This window comes from Schistocerca serialis, unplaced genomic scaffold, assembly GCF_023864345.2.
Source record: "Schistocerca serialis cubense isolate TAMUIC-IGC-003099 unplaced genomic scaffold, iqSchSeri2.2 HiC_scaffold_978, whole genome shotgun sequence".
Taxonomy (NCBI): domain Eukaryota; kingdom Metazoa; phylum Arthropoda; class Insecta; order Orthoptera; family Acrididae; genus Schistocerca; species Schistocerca serialis.
Window position 1 is genome coordinate 20,503 of NW_026048604.1, and position 11,946 is coordinate 32,448.

The 11,946-nt window shown below is 55.5% G+C and overlaps 18 non-coding genes across 18 annotated transcripts; all 18 read left to right on the plus strand.

Moving 5' to 3' along the window:
- Nucleotides 1-6: 6 nt before the first annotated feature.
- On the plus strand, nt 7-87 carry Trnal-aag (transfer RNA leucine (anticodon AAG)). Its single transcript has one exon. It is a non-coding gene; the product is annotated as a tRNA-Leu (tRNA).
- An 80-nt stretch (nt 88-167) lies between these two features.
- Nucleotides 168-249, plus strand: Trnal-cag (transfer RNA leucine (anticodon CAG)). Its single transcript has one exon. It is a non-coding gene; the product is annotated as a tRNA-Leu (tRNA).
- A 1,083-nt stretch (nt 250-1,332) lies between these two features.
- Trnal-aag (transfer RNA leucine (anticodon AAG)) lies at nt 1,333-1,414 on the plus strand. The gene has a single exon. It is a non-coding gene; the product is annotated as a tRNA-Leu (tRNA).
- A 79-nt stretch (nt 1,415-1,493) lies between these two features.
- On the plus strand, nt 1,494-1,575 carry Trnal-cag (transfer RNA leucine (anticodon CAG)). Its single transcript has one exon. It is a non-coding gene; the product is annotated as a tRNA-Leu (tRNA).
- Nucleotides 1,576-2,656: 1,081 nt separating this feature from the next.
- Trnal-aag (transfer RNA leucine (anticodon AAG)) lies at nt 2,657-2,738 on the plus strand. The gene has a single exon. It is a non-coding gene; the product is annotated as a tRNA-Leu (tRNA).
- An 80-nt stretch (nt 2,739-2,818) lies between these two features.
- On the plus strand, nt 2,819-2,899 carry Trnal-cag (transfer RNA leucine (anticodon CAG)). Its single transcript has one exon. It is a non-coding gene; the product is annotated as a tRNA-Leu (tRNA).
- Nucleotides 2,900-3,982: 1,083 nt separating this feature from the next.
- On the plus strand, nt 3,983-4,064 carry Trnal-aag (transfer RNA leucine (anticodon AAG)). The gene has a single exon. It is a non-coding gene; the product is annotated as a tRNA-Leu (tRNA).
- A 79-nt stretch (nt 4,065-4,143) lies between these two features.
- On the plus strand, nt 4,144-4,225 carry Trnal-cag (transfer RNA leucine (anticodon CAG)). Its single transcript has one exon. It is a non-coding gene; the product is annotated as a tRNA-Leu (tRNA).
- Nucleotides 4,226-5,306: 1,081 nt separating this feature from the next.
- Nucleotides 5,307-5,388, plus strand: Trnal-aag (transfer RNA leucine (anticodon AAG)). The gene has a single exon. It is a non-coding gene; the product is annotated as a tRNA-Leu (tRNA).
- An 80-nt stretch (nt 5,389-5,468) lies between these two features.
- Nucleotides 5,469-5,550, plus strand: Trnal-cag (transfer RNA leucine (anticodon CAG)). The gene has a single exon. It is a non-coding gene; the product is annotated as a tRNA-Leu (tRNA).
- A 1,085-nt stretch (nt 5,551-6,635) lies between these two features.
- On the plus strand, nt 6,636-6,717 carry Trnal-aag (transfer RNA leucine (anticodon AAG)). Its single transcript has one exon. It is a non-coding gene; the product is annotated as a tRNA-Leu (tRNA).
- An 80-nt stretch (nt 6,718-6,797) lies between these two features.
- Nucleotides 6,798-6,879, plus strand: Trnal-cag (transfer RNA leucine (anticodon CAG)). The gene has a single exon. It is a non-coding gene; the product is annotated as a tRNA-Leu (tRNA).
- A 1,083-nt stretch (nt 6,880-7,962) lies between these two features.
- On the plus strand, nt 7,963-8,043 carry Trnal-aag (transfer RNA leucine (anticodon AAG)). The gene has a single exon. It is a non-coding gene; the product is annotated as a tRNA-Leu (tRNA).
- An 80-nt stretch (nt 8,044-8,123) lies between these two features.
- Trnal-cag (transfer RNA leucine (anticodon CAG)) lies at nt 8,124-8,205 on the plus strand. The gene has a single exon. It is a non-coding gene; the product is annotated as a tRNA-Leu (tRNA).
- Nucleotides 8,206-9,289: 1,084 nt separating this feature from the next.
- Trnal-aag (transfer RNA leucine (anticodon AAG)) lies at nt 9,290-9,371 on the plus strand. The gene has a single exon. It is a non-coding gene; the product is annotated as a tRNA-Leu (tRNA).
- An 80-nt stretch (nt 9,372-9,451) lies between these two features.
- Trnal-cag (transfer RNA leucine (anticodon CAG)) lies at nt 9,452-9,533 on the plus strand. The gene has a single exon. It is a non-coding gene; the product is annotated as a tRNA-Leu (tRNA).
- A 1,083-nt stretch (nt 9,534-10,616) lies between these two features.
- Trnal-aag (transfer RNA leucine (anticodon AAG)) lies at nt 10,617-10,698 on the plus strand. Its single transcript has one exon. It is a non-coding gene; the product is annotated as a tRNA-Leu (tRNA).
- An 80-nt stretch (nt 10,699-10,778) lies between these two features.
- On the plus strand, nt 10,779-10,860 carry Trnal-cag (transfer RNA leucine (anticodon CAG)). The gene has a single exon. It is a non-coding gene; the product is annotated as a tRNA-Leu (tRNA).
- The last annotated feature ends 1,086 nt before the right edge of the window (nt 10,861-11,946 follow it).

Sequence of the window (11,946 nt, forward strand, 5' to 3'; positions counted from 1 at the left end):
GGTGTAGGTAGCGTGGCCGAGCGGTCTAAGGCGCTGGTTTAAGGCACCAGTCTCTTCGAGGCGTGGGTTCGAATCCCACCGCTGCCAATTTTTACTTCTCGTTTTTGTGCCATTGCGGTGTGTTCTCGTGGGGTAGAACGCAGCTCCTGTGACCGCCGCGTCGCGTAGGTAGCGTGGCCGAGCGGTCTAAGGCGCTGGTTTCAGGCACCAGTCTCTTCGGAGGCGTGGGTTCGAATCCCACCGCTGCCAACGTTTTCCGTCTCGAAAACAGGAGCACTGATTTCCCGCGAAGGAAAAAGCGCAGCAAAGCGTGAGCGTCGCTTTCTTAAACTGTCGTAGCACAGTGGTGCGTGGTGTAACAACAGGATTCACCGGCGCAGTTTGGTCTCATGATTGCTGGCGTTCGTCTCCACGAGATACGTCCCGAGCATGCCGTTCTACGAAGTGGAAACGTTAATTTTTGCAGTTGTCGTCAAGTAGCGGGTGGACGCTCGCCGAGTTTGTTGGACGAGTGCTTGTGTCGTTATCCGGTGTCGTCTGGTGGCTGGGATGCCTGGCTCTCGCCCAGGAGGCCTGGGTTCGATTCCCGGTACCGGAAATGCACATTTTATTGCTCCTCTTATGCGACTTGTCCCGACTTAGCTCGACTGACGCTCCGCTGACGCTTGCAGAAAACTACGTAAAATATGATTCGCGGCCACAAGTGACGGCGAGAGAGATGCGACATCTGTCCACCTCTTATCCGGGCACATACCTGCGGCCAACAGACTTGGAGGACTGCAAGACATTGCCACGGGGGTTGAATGCAGCTAACCACTCTGCTCAGTGTCCATCAGCGCGGGCACGTTCGTTTGCCAGTATGCATATAATGGAGACCGCGTCTGACACAGCTGTTGCGAGACACAGTCGGCCGAGCTTTGCTGTGCACAGCCACTTGCAGTCGCGAGAGTTGAATTCCGCGGTGGCTCCGTGGCCGTGATCGTCTAGTGGTCAGGACATTGCGTTGTGGCCGCGACAACCCAGGCTCGAATCCGGGTCACGGCACTTTTTAAAGTTCTGCCTTGCTGTCGCTGCAATGACGATAGTGACCCAGTGATTGAAATCACGGTGCCCTCCTGATTTTGTGCTCATGTTCCTCAGGCTGCAGGTGGCACTACCGAATCCTTATAAACACGCGATGCCGCCGCACCAGGGCGCTGGCAGCTGCCTGTGTAGTTAATCTCTATTCGAAAAGGGCAGTCGTTTGAGGTGCGATGTTCGAGCAACCAGTCGCAACAGATCAGGAAGCTGTGTCGTGCACTGCATTCTACAAATGCCAGGAACACTGGTGTAGGTAGCGTGGCCGAGCGGTCTAAGGCGCTGGTTTAAGGCACCAGTCTCTTCGGAGGCGTGGGTTCGAATCCCACCGCTGCCAATTTTTACTTCTCGTTTTTGTGCATTGCGGTGTGTTCTCGTGGGGTAGAACGCAGCTCCTGTGACCGCCGCGTCGCGTAGGTAGCGTGGCCGAGCGGTCTAAGGCGCTGGTTTCAGGCACCAGTCTCTTCGGAGGCGTGGGTTCGAATCCCACCGCTGCCAACGTTTTCCGTCTCGAAAACAGGAGCACTGATTTCCCGCGAAGGAAAAAGCGCAGCAAAGCGTGAGCGTCGCTTTCTTAAACTGTCGTAGCACAGTGGTGCGTGGTGTAACAACAGGATTCACCGGCGCAGTTTGGTCTCATGATTGCTGGCGTTCGTCTCCACGAGATACGTCCCGAGCATGCCGTTCTACGAAGTGGAAACGTTAATTTTTGCAGTTGTCGTCAAGTAGCGGGTGGACGCTCGCCGAGTTTGTTGGACGAGTGCTTGTGTCGTTATCCGGTGTCGTCTGGTGGCTGGGATGCCTGGCTCTCGCCCAGGAGGCCTGGGTTCGATTCCCGGTACCGGAAATGCACATTTTATTGCTCCTCTTATGCGACTTGTCCCGACTTAGCTCGACTGACGCTCCGCTGACGCTTGCAGAAAACTACGTAAAATATGATTCGCGGCCACAAGTGACGGCGAGAGAGATGCGACATCTGTCCACCTCTTATCCGGGCACATACCTGCGGCCAACAGACTTGGAGGACTGCAAGACATTGCCACGGGGGTTGAATGCAGCTAACCACTCTGCTCAGTGTCCATCAGCGCGGGCACGTTCGTTTGCCAGTATGCATATAATGGAGACCGCGTCTGACACAGCTGTTGCGAGACACAGTCGGCCGAGCTTTGCTGTGCACAGCCACTTGCAGTCGCGAGAGTTGAATTCCGCGGTGGCTCCGTGGCCGTGATCGTCTAGTGGTCAGGACATTGCGTTGTGCCGCGACAACCCAGGCTCGAATCCGGGTCACGGCACTTTTTAAAGTTCTGCTTGCTGTCGCTGCAATGACGATAGTGACCCAGTGATTGAAATCACGGTGCCCTCCTGATTTTGTGCTCATGTTCCTCAGGCTGCAGGTGGCACTACCGAATCCTTATAAACACGCGATGCCGCCGCACCAGGGCGCTGGCAGCTGCCTGTGTAGTTAATCTCTATTCGAAAAGGGCAGTCGTTTGAGGTGCGATGTTCGAGCAACCAGTCGCAACAGATCAGGAAGCTGTGTCGTGCACTGCATTCTACAAATGCCAGGAACACTGGTGTAGGTAGCGTGGCCGAGCGGTCTAAGGCGCTGGTTTAAGGCACCAGTCTCTTCGGAGGCGTGGGTTCGAATCCCACCGCTGCCAATTTTTACTTCTCGTTTTTGTGCCATTGCGGTGTGTTCTCGTGGGGTAGAACGCAGCTCCTGTGACCGCCGCGTCGCGTAGGTAGCGTGGCCGAGCGGTCTAAGGCGCTGGTTTCAGGCACCAGTCTCTTCGGAGGCGTGGGTTCGAATCCCACGCTGCCAACGTTTTCCGTCTCGAAAACAGGAGCACTGATTTCCCGCGAAGGAAAAAGCGCAGCAAAGCGTGAGCGTCGCTTTCTTAAACTGTCGTAGCACAGTGGTGCGTGGTGTAACAACAGGATTCACCGGCGCAGTTTGGTCTCATGATTGCTGGCGTTCGTCTCCACGAGATACGTCCCGAGCATGCCGTTCTACGAAGTGGAAACGTTAATTTTTGCAGTTGTCGTCAAGTAGCGGGTGGACGCTCGCCGAGTTTGTTGGACGAGTGCTTGTGTCGTTATCCGGTGTCGTCTGGTGGCTGGGATGCCTGGCTCTCGCCCAGGAGGCCTGGGTTCGATTCCCGGTACCGGAAATGCACATTTTATTGCTCCTCTTATGCGACTTGTCCCGACTTAGCTCGACTGACGCTCCGCTGACGCTTGCAGAAAACTACGTAAAATATGATTCGCGGCCACAAGTGACGGCGAGAGAGATGCGACATCTGTCCACCTCTTATCCGGGCACATACCTGCGGCCAACAGACTTGGAGGACTGCAAGACATTGCCACGGGGGTTGAATGCAGCTAACCACTCTGCTCAGTGTCCATCAGCGCGGGCACGTTCGTTTGCCAGTATACATATAATGGAGACCGCGTCTGACACAGCTGTTGCGAGACACAGTCGGCCGAGCTTTGCTGTGCACAGCCACTTGCAGTCGCGAGAGTTGAATTCCGCGGTGGCTCCGTGGCCGTGATCGTCTAGTGGTCAGGACATTGCGTTGTGGCCGCGACAACCCAGGCTCGAATCCGGGTCACGGCACTTTTTAAAGTTCTGCCTTGCTGTCGCTGCAATGACGATAGTGACCCAGTGATTGAAATCACGGTGCCCTCCTGATTTTGTGCTCATGTTCCTCAGGCTGCAGGTGGCACTACCGAATCCTTATAAACACGCGATGCCGCCGCACCAGGGCGCTGGCAGCTGCCTGTGTAGTTAATCTCTATTCGAAAAGGGCAGTCGTTTGAGGTGCGATGTTCGAGCAACCAGTCGCAACAGATCAGGAAGCTGTGTCGTGCACTGCATTCTACAAATGCCAGGAACACTGGTGTAGGTAGCGTGGCCGAGCGGTCTAAGGCGCTGGTTTAAGGCACCAGTCTCTTCGGAGGCGTGGGTTCGAATCCCACCGCTGCCAATTTTTACTTCTCGTTTTTGTGCCATTGCGGTGTGTTCTCGTGGGTAGAACGCAGCTCCTGTGACCGCCGCGTCGCGTAGGTAGCGTGGCCGAGCGGTCTAAGGCGCTGGTTTCAGGCACCAGTCTCTTCGGAGGCGTGGGTTCGAATCCCACCGCTGCCAACGTTTTCCGTCTCGAAAACAGGAGCACTGATTTCCCGCGAAGGAAAAAGCGCAGCAAAGCGTGAGCGTCGCTTTCTTAAACTGTCGTAGCACAGTGGTGCGTGGTGTAACAACAGGATTCACCGGCGCAGTTTGGTCTCATGATTGCTGGCGTTCGTCTCCACGAGATACGTCCCGAGCATGCCGTTCTACGAAGTGGAAACGTTAATTTTTGCAGTTGTCGTCAAGTAGCGGGTGGACGCTCGCCGAGTTTGTTGGACGAGTGCTTGTGTCGTTATCCGGTGTCGTCTGGTGGCTGGGATGCCTGGCTCTCGCCCAGGAGGCCTGGGTTCGATTCCCGGTACCGGAAATGCACATTTTATTGCTCCTCTTATGCGACTTGTCCCGACTTAGCTCGACTGACGCTCCGCTGACGCTTGCAGAAAACTACGTAAAATATGATTCGCGGCCACAAGTGACGGCGAGAGAGATGCGACATCTGTCCACCTCTTATCCGGGCACATACCTGCGGCCAACAGACTTGGAGGACTGCAAGACATTGCCACGGGGGTTGAATGCAGCTAACCACTCTGCTCAGTGTCCATCAGCGCGGGCACGTTCGTTTGCCAGTATACATATAATGGAGACCGCGTCTGACACAGCTGTTGCGAGACACAGTCGGCCGAGCTTTGCTGTGCACAGCCACTTGCAGTCGCGAGAGTTGAATTCCGCGGTGGCTCCGTGGCCGTGATCGTCTAGTGGTCAGGACATTGCGTTGTGGCCGCGACAACCAGGCTCGAATCCGGGTCACGGCACTTTTTAAAGTTCTGCCTTGCTGTCGCTGCAATGACGATAGTGACCCAGTGATTGAAATCACGGTGCCTCCTGATTTTGTGCTCATGTTCCTCAGGCTGCAGGTGGCACTACCGAATCCTTATAAACACGCGATGCCGCCGCACCAGGGCGCTGGCAGCTGCCTGTGTAGTTAATCTCTATTCGAAAAGGGCAGTCGTTTGAGGTGCGATGTTCGAGCAACCAGTCGCAACAGATCAGGAAGCTGTGTCGTGCACTGCATTCTACAAATGCCAGGAACACTGGTGTAGGTAGCGTGGCCGAGCGGTCTAAGGCGCTGGTTTAAGGCACCAGTCTCTTCGGAGGCGTGGGTTCGAATCCCACCGCTGCCAATTTTTACTTCTCGTTTTTGTGCCATTGCGGTGTGTTCTCGTGGGGTAGAACGCAGCTCCTGTGACCGCCGCGTCGCGTAGGTAGCGTGGCCGAGCGGTCTAAGGCGCTGGTTTCAGGCACCAGTCTCTTCGGAGGCGTGGGTTCGAATCCCACCGCTGCCAACGTTTTCCGTCTCGAAAACAGGAGCACTGATTTCCCGCGAAGGAAAAAGCGCAGCAAAGCGTGAGCGTCGCTTTCTTAAACTGTCGTAGCACAGTGGTGCGTGGTGTAACAACAGGATTCACCGGCGCAGTTTGGTCTCATGATTGCTGGCGTTCGTCTCCACGAGATACGTCCCGAGCATGCCGTTCTACGAAGTGGAAACGTTAATTTTTTGCAGTTGTCGTCAAGTAGCGGGTGGACGCTCGCCGAGTTTGTTGGACGAGTGCTTGTGTCGTTATCCGGTGTCGTCTGGTGGCTGGGATGCCTGGCTCTCGCCCAGGAGGCCTGGGTTCGATTCCCGGTACCGGAAATGCACATTTTATTGCTCCTCTTATGCGACTTGTCCCGACTTAGCTCGACTGACGCTCCGCTGACGCTTGCAGAAAACTACGTAAAATATGATTCGCGGCCACAAGTGACGGCGAGAGAGATGCGACATCTGTCCACCTCTTATCCGGGCACCATACCTGCGGCCAACAGACTTGGAGGACTGCAAGACATTGCCACGGGGGTTGAATGCAGCTAACCACTCTGCTCAGTGTCCATCAGCGCGGGCACGTTCGTTTGCCAGTATGCATATAATGGAGACCGCGTCTGACACAGCTGTTGCGAGACACAGTCGGCCGAGCTTTGCTGTGCACAGCCACTTGCAGTCGCGAGAGTTGAATTCCGCGGTGGCTCCGTGGCCGTGATCGTCTAGTGGTCAGGACATTGCGTTGTGGCCGCGACAACCCAGGCTCGAATCCGGGTCACGGCACTTTTTAAAGTTCTGCCTTGCTGTCGCTGCAATGACGATAGTGACCCAGTGATTGAAATCACGGTGCCCTCCTGATTTTGTGCTCATGTTCCTCAGGCTGCAGGTGGCACTACCGAATCCTTATAAACACGCGATGCCGCCGCACCAGGGCGCTGGCAGCTGCCTGTGTAGTTAATCTCTATTCGAAAAGGGCAGTCGTTTGAGGTGCGATGTTCGAGCAACCAGTCGCAACAGATCAGGAAGCTGTGTCGTGCACTGCATTCTACAAATGCCAGGAACACTGGTGTAGGTAGCGTGGCCGAGCGGTCTAAGGCGCTGGTTTAAGGCACCAGTCTCTTCGGAGGCGTGGGTTCGAATCCCACCGCTGCCAATTTTTACTTCTCGTTTTTGTGCCATTGCGGTGTGTTCTCGTGGGGTAGAACGCAGCTCCTGTGACCGCCGCGTCGCGTAGGTAGCGTGGCCGAGCGGTCTAAGGCGCTGGTTTCAGGCACCAGTCTCTTCGGAGGCGTGGGTTCGAATCCCACCGCTGCCAACGTTTTCCGTCTCGAAAACAGGAGCACTGATTTCCCGCGAAGGAAAAAGCGCAGCAAAGCGTGAGCGTCGCTTTCTTAAACTGTCGTAGCACAGTGGTGCGTGGTGTAACAACAGGATTCACCGGCGCAGTTTGGTCTCATGATTGCTGGCGTTCGTCTCCACGAGATACGTCCCGAGCATGCCGTTCTACGAAGTGGAAACGTTAATTTTTGCAGTTGTCGTCAAGTAGCGGGTGGACGCTCGCCGAGTTTGTTGGACGAGTGCTTGTGTCGTTATCCGGTGTCGTCTGGTGGCTGGGATGCCTGGCTCTCGCCCAGGAGGCCTGGGTTCGATTCCCGGTACCGGAAATGCACATTTTATTGCTCCTCTTATGCGACTTGTCCCGACTTAGCTCGACTGACGCTCCGCTGACGCTTGCAGAAAACTACGTAAAATATGATTCGCGGCCACAAGTGACGGCGAGAGAGATGCGACATCTGTCCACCTCTTATCCGGGCACATACCTGCGGCCAACAGACTTGGAGGACTGCAAGACATTGCCACGGGGGTTGAATGCAGCTAACCACTCTGCTCAGTGTCCATCAGCGCGGGCACGTTCGTTTGCCAGTATGCATATAATGGAGACCGCGTCTGACACAGCTGTTGCGAGACACAGTCGGCCGAGCTTTGCTGTGCACAGCCACTTGCAGTCGCGAGAGTTGAATTCCGCGGTGGCTCCGTGGCCGTGATCGTCTAGTGGTCAGGACATTGCGTTGTGGCCGCGACAACCCAGGCTCGAATCCGGGTCACGGCACTTTTTAAAGTTCTGCCTTGCTGTCGCTGCAATGACGATAGTGACCCAGTGATTGAAATCACGGTGCCCTCCTGATTTTGTGCTCATGTTCCTCAGGCTGCAGGTGGCACTACCGAATCCTTATAAACACGCGATGCCGCCGCACCAGGGCGCTGGCAGCTGCCTGTGTAGTTAATCTCTATTCGAAAAGGGCAGTCGTTTGAGGTGCGATGTTCGAGCAACCAGTCGCAACAGATCAGGAAGCTGTGTCGTGCACTGCATTCTACAAATGCCAGGAACACTGGTGTAGGTAGCGTGGCCGAGCGGTCTAAGGCGCTGGTTTAAGGCACCAGTCTCTCGGAGGCGTGGGTTCGAATCCCACCGCTGCCAATTTTTACTTCTCGTTTTTGTGCCATTGCGGTGTGTTCTCGTGGGGTAGAACGCAGCTCCTGTGACCGCCGCGTCGCGTAGGTAGCGTGGCCGAGCGGTCTAAGGCGCTGGTTTCAGGCACCAGTCTCTTCGGAGGCGTGGGTTCGAATCCCACCGCTGCCAACGTTTTCCGTCTCGAAAACAGGAGCACTGATTTCCCGCGAAGGAAAAAGCGCAGCAAAGCGTGAGCGTCGCTTTCTTAAACTGTCGTAGCACAGTGGTGCGTGGTGTAACAACAGGATTCACCGGCGCAGTTTGGTCTCATGATTGCTGGCGTTCGTCTCCACGAGATACGTCCCGAGCATGCCGTTCTACGAAGTGGAAACGTTAATTTTTGCAGTTGTCGTCAAGTAGCGGGTGGACGCTCGCCGAGTTTGTTGGACGAGTGCTTGTGTCGTTATCCGGTGTCGTCTGGTGGCTGGGATGCCTGGCTCTCGCCCAGGAGGCCTGGGTTCGATTCCCGGTACCGGAAATGCACATTTTATTGCTCCTCTTATGCGACTTGTCCCGACTTAGCTCGACTGACGCTCCGCTGACGCTTGCAGAAAACTACGTAAAATATGATTCGCGGCCACAAGTGACGGCGAGAGAGATGCGACATCTGTCCACCTCTTATCCGGGCACATACCTGCGGCCAACAGACTTGGAGGACTGCAAGACATTGCCACGGGGGTTGAATGCAGCTAACCACTCTGCTCAGTGTCCATCAGCGCGGGCACGTTCGTTTGCCAGTATACATATAATGGAGACCGCGTCTGACACAGCTGTTGCGAGACACAGTCGGCCGAGCTTTGCTGTGCACAGCCACTTGCAGTCGCGAGAGTTGAATTCCGCGGTGGCTCCGTGGCCGTGATCGTCTAGTGGTCAGGACATTGCGTTGTGGCCGCGACAACCCAGGCTCGAATCCGGGTCACGGCACTTTTTAAAGTTCTGCCTTGCTGTCGCTGCAATGACGATAGTGACCCAGTGATTGAAATCACGGTGCCCTCCTGATTTTGTGCTCATGTTCCTCAGGCTGCAGGTGGCACTACCGAATCCTTATAAACACGCGATGCCGCCGCACCAGGGCGCTGGCAGCTGCCTGTGTAGTTAATCTCTATTCGAAAAGGGCAGTCGTTTGAGGTGCGATGTTCGAGCAACCAGTCGCAACAGATCAGGAAGCTGTGTCGTGCACTGCATTCTACAAATGCCAGGAACAACTGGTGTAGGTAGCGTGGCCGAGCGGTCTAAGGCGCTGGTTTAAGGCACCAGTCTCTTCGGAGGCGTGGGTTCGAATCCCACCGCTGCCAATTTTTACTTCTCGTTTTTGTGCCATTGCGGTGTGTTCTCGTGGGGTAGAACGCAGCTCCTGTGACCGCCGCGTCGCGTAGGTAGCGTGGCCGAGCGGTCTAAGGCGCTGGTTTCAGGCACCAGTCTCTTCGGAGGCGTGGGTTCGAATCCCACCGCTGCCAACGTTTTCCGTCTCGAAAACAGGAGCACTGATTTCCCGCGAAGGAAAAAGCGCAGCAAAGCGTGAGCGTCGCTTTCTTAAACTGTCGTAGCACAGTGGTGCGTGGTGTAACAACAGGATTCACCGGCGCAGTTTGGTCTCATGATTGCTGGCGTTCGTCTCCACGAGATACGTCCCGAGCATGCCGTTCTACGAAGTGGAAACGTTAATTTTTGCAGTTGTCGTCAAGTAGCGGGTGGACGCTCGCCGAGTTTGTTGGACGAGTGCTTGTGTCGTTATCCGGTGTCGTCTGGTGGCTGGGATGCCTGGCTCTCGCCCAGGAGGCCTGGGTTCGATTCCCGGTACCGGAAATGCACATTTTATTGCTCCTCTTATGCGACTTGTCCCGACTTAGCTCGACTGACGCTCCGCTGACGCTTGCAGAAAACTACGTAAAATATGATTCGCGGCCACAAGTGACGGCGAGAGAGATGCGACATCTGTCCACCTCTTATCCGGGCACATACCTGCGGCCAACAGACTTGGAGGACTGCAAGACATTGCCACGGGGGTTGAATGCAGCTAACCACTCTGCTCAGTGTCCATCAGCGCGGGCACGTTCGTTTGCCAGTATACATATAATGGAGACCGCGTCTGACACAGCTGTTGCGAGACACAGTCGGCCGAGCTTTGCTGTGCACAGCCACTTGCAGTCGCGAGAGTTGAATTCCGCGGTGGCTCCGTGGCCGTGATCGTCTAGTGGTCAGGACATTGCGTTGTGGCCGCGACAACCCAGGCTCGAATCCGGGTCACGGCACTTTTTAAAGTTCTGCCTTGCTGTCGCTGCAATGACGATAGTGACCCAGTGATTGAAATCACGGTGCCCTCCTGATTTTGTGCTCATGTTCCTCAGGCTGCAGGTGGCACTACCGAATCCTTATAAACACGCGATGCCGCCGCACCAGGGCGCTGGCAGCTGCCTGTGTAGTTAATCTCTATTCGAAAAGGGCAGTCGTTTGAGGTGCGATGTTCGAGCAACCAGTCGCAACAGATCAGGAAGCTGTGTCGTGCACTGCATTCTACAAATGCCAGGAACACTGGTGTAGGTAGCGTGGCCGAGCGGTCTAAGGCGCTGGTTTAAGGCACCAGTCTCTTCGGAGGCGTGGGTTCGAATCCCACCGCTGCCAATTTTTACTTCTCGTTTTTGTGCCATTGCGGTGTGTTCTCGTGGGGTAGAACGCAGCTCCTGTGACCGCCGCGTCGCGTAGGTAGCGTGGCCGAGCGGTCTAAGGCGCTGGTTTCAGGCACCAGTCTCTTCGGAGGCGTGGGTTCGAATCCCACCGCTGCCAACGTTTTCCGTCTCGAAAAACAGGAGCACTGATTTCCCGCGAAGGAAAAAGCGCAGCAAAGCGTGAGCGTCGCTTTCTTAAACTGTCGTAGCACAGTGGTGCGTGGTGTAACAACAGGATTCACCGGCGCAGTTTGGTCTCATGATTGCTGGCGTTCGTCTCCACGAGATACGTCCCGAGCATGCCGTTCTACGAAGTGGAAACGTTAATTTTTGCAGTTGTCGTCAAGTAGCGGGTGGACGCTCGCCGAGTTTGTTGGACGAGTGCTTGTGTCGTTATCCGGTGTCGTCTGGTGGCTGGGATGCATGGCTCTCGCCCAGGAGGCCTGGGTTCGATTCCCGGTACCGGAAATGCACATTTTATTGCTCCTCTTATGCGACTTGTCCGACTTAGCTCGACTGACGCTCCGCTGACGCTTGCAGAAAACTACGTAAAATATGATTCGCGGCCACAAGTGACGGCGAGAGAGATGCGACATCTGTCCACCTCTTATCCGGGCACATACCTGCGGCCAACAGACTTGGAGGACTGCAAGACATTGCCACGGGGGTTGAATGCAGCTAACCACTCTGCTCAGTGTCCATCAGCGCGGGCACGTTCGTTTGCCAGTATGCATATAATGGAGACCGCGTCTGACACAGCTGTTGCGAGACACAGTCGCCGAGCTTTGCTGTGCACAGCCACTTGCAGTCGCGAGAGTTGAATTCCGCGGTGGCTCCGTGGCCGTGATCGTCTAGTGGTCAGGACATTGCGTTGTGGCCGCGACACCCAGGCTCGAATCCGGGTCACGGCACTTTTTAAAGTTCTGCCTATGCTGTCGCTGCAATGACGATAGTGACCCAGTGATTGAAATCACGGTGCCCTCCTGATTTTGTGCTCATGTTCCTCAGGCTGCAGGTGGCACTACCGAATCCTTATAAACACGCGATGCCGCCGCACCAGGGCGCTGGCAGCTGCCTGTGTAGTTAATCTCTATTCGAAAAGGGCAGTCGTTTGAGGTGCGATGTTCGAGCAACCAGTCGCAACAGATCAGGAAGCTGTGTCGTGCACTGCATTCTACAAATGCCAGGAACACTGGTGTAGGTA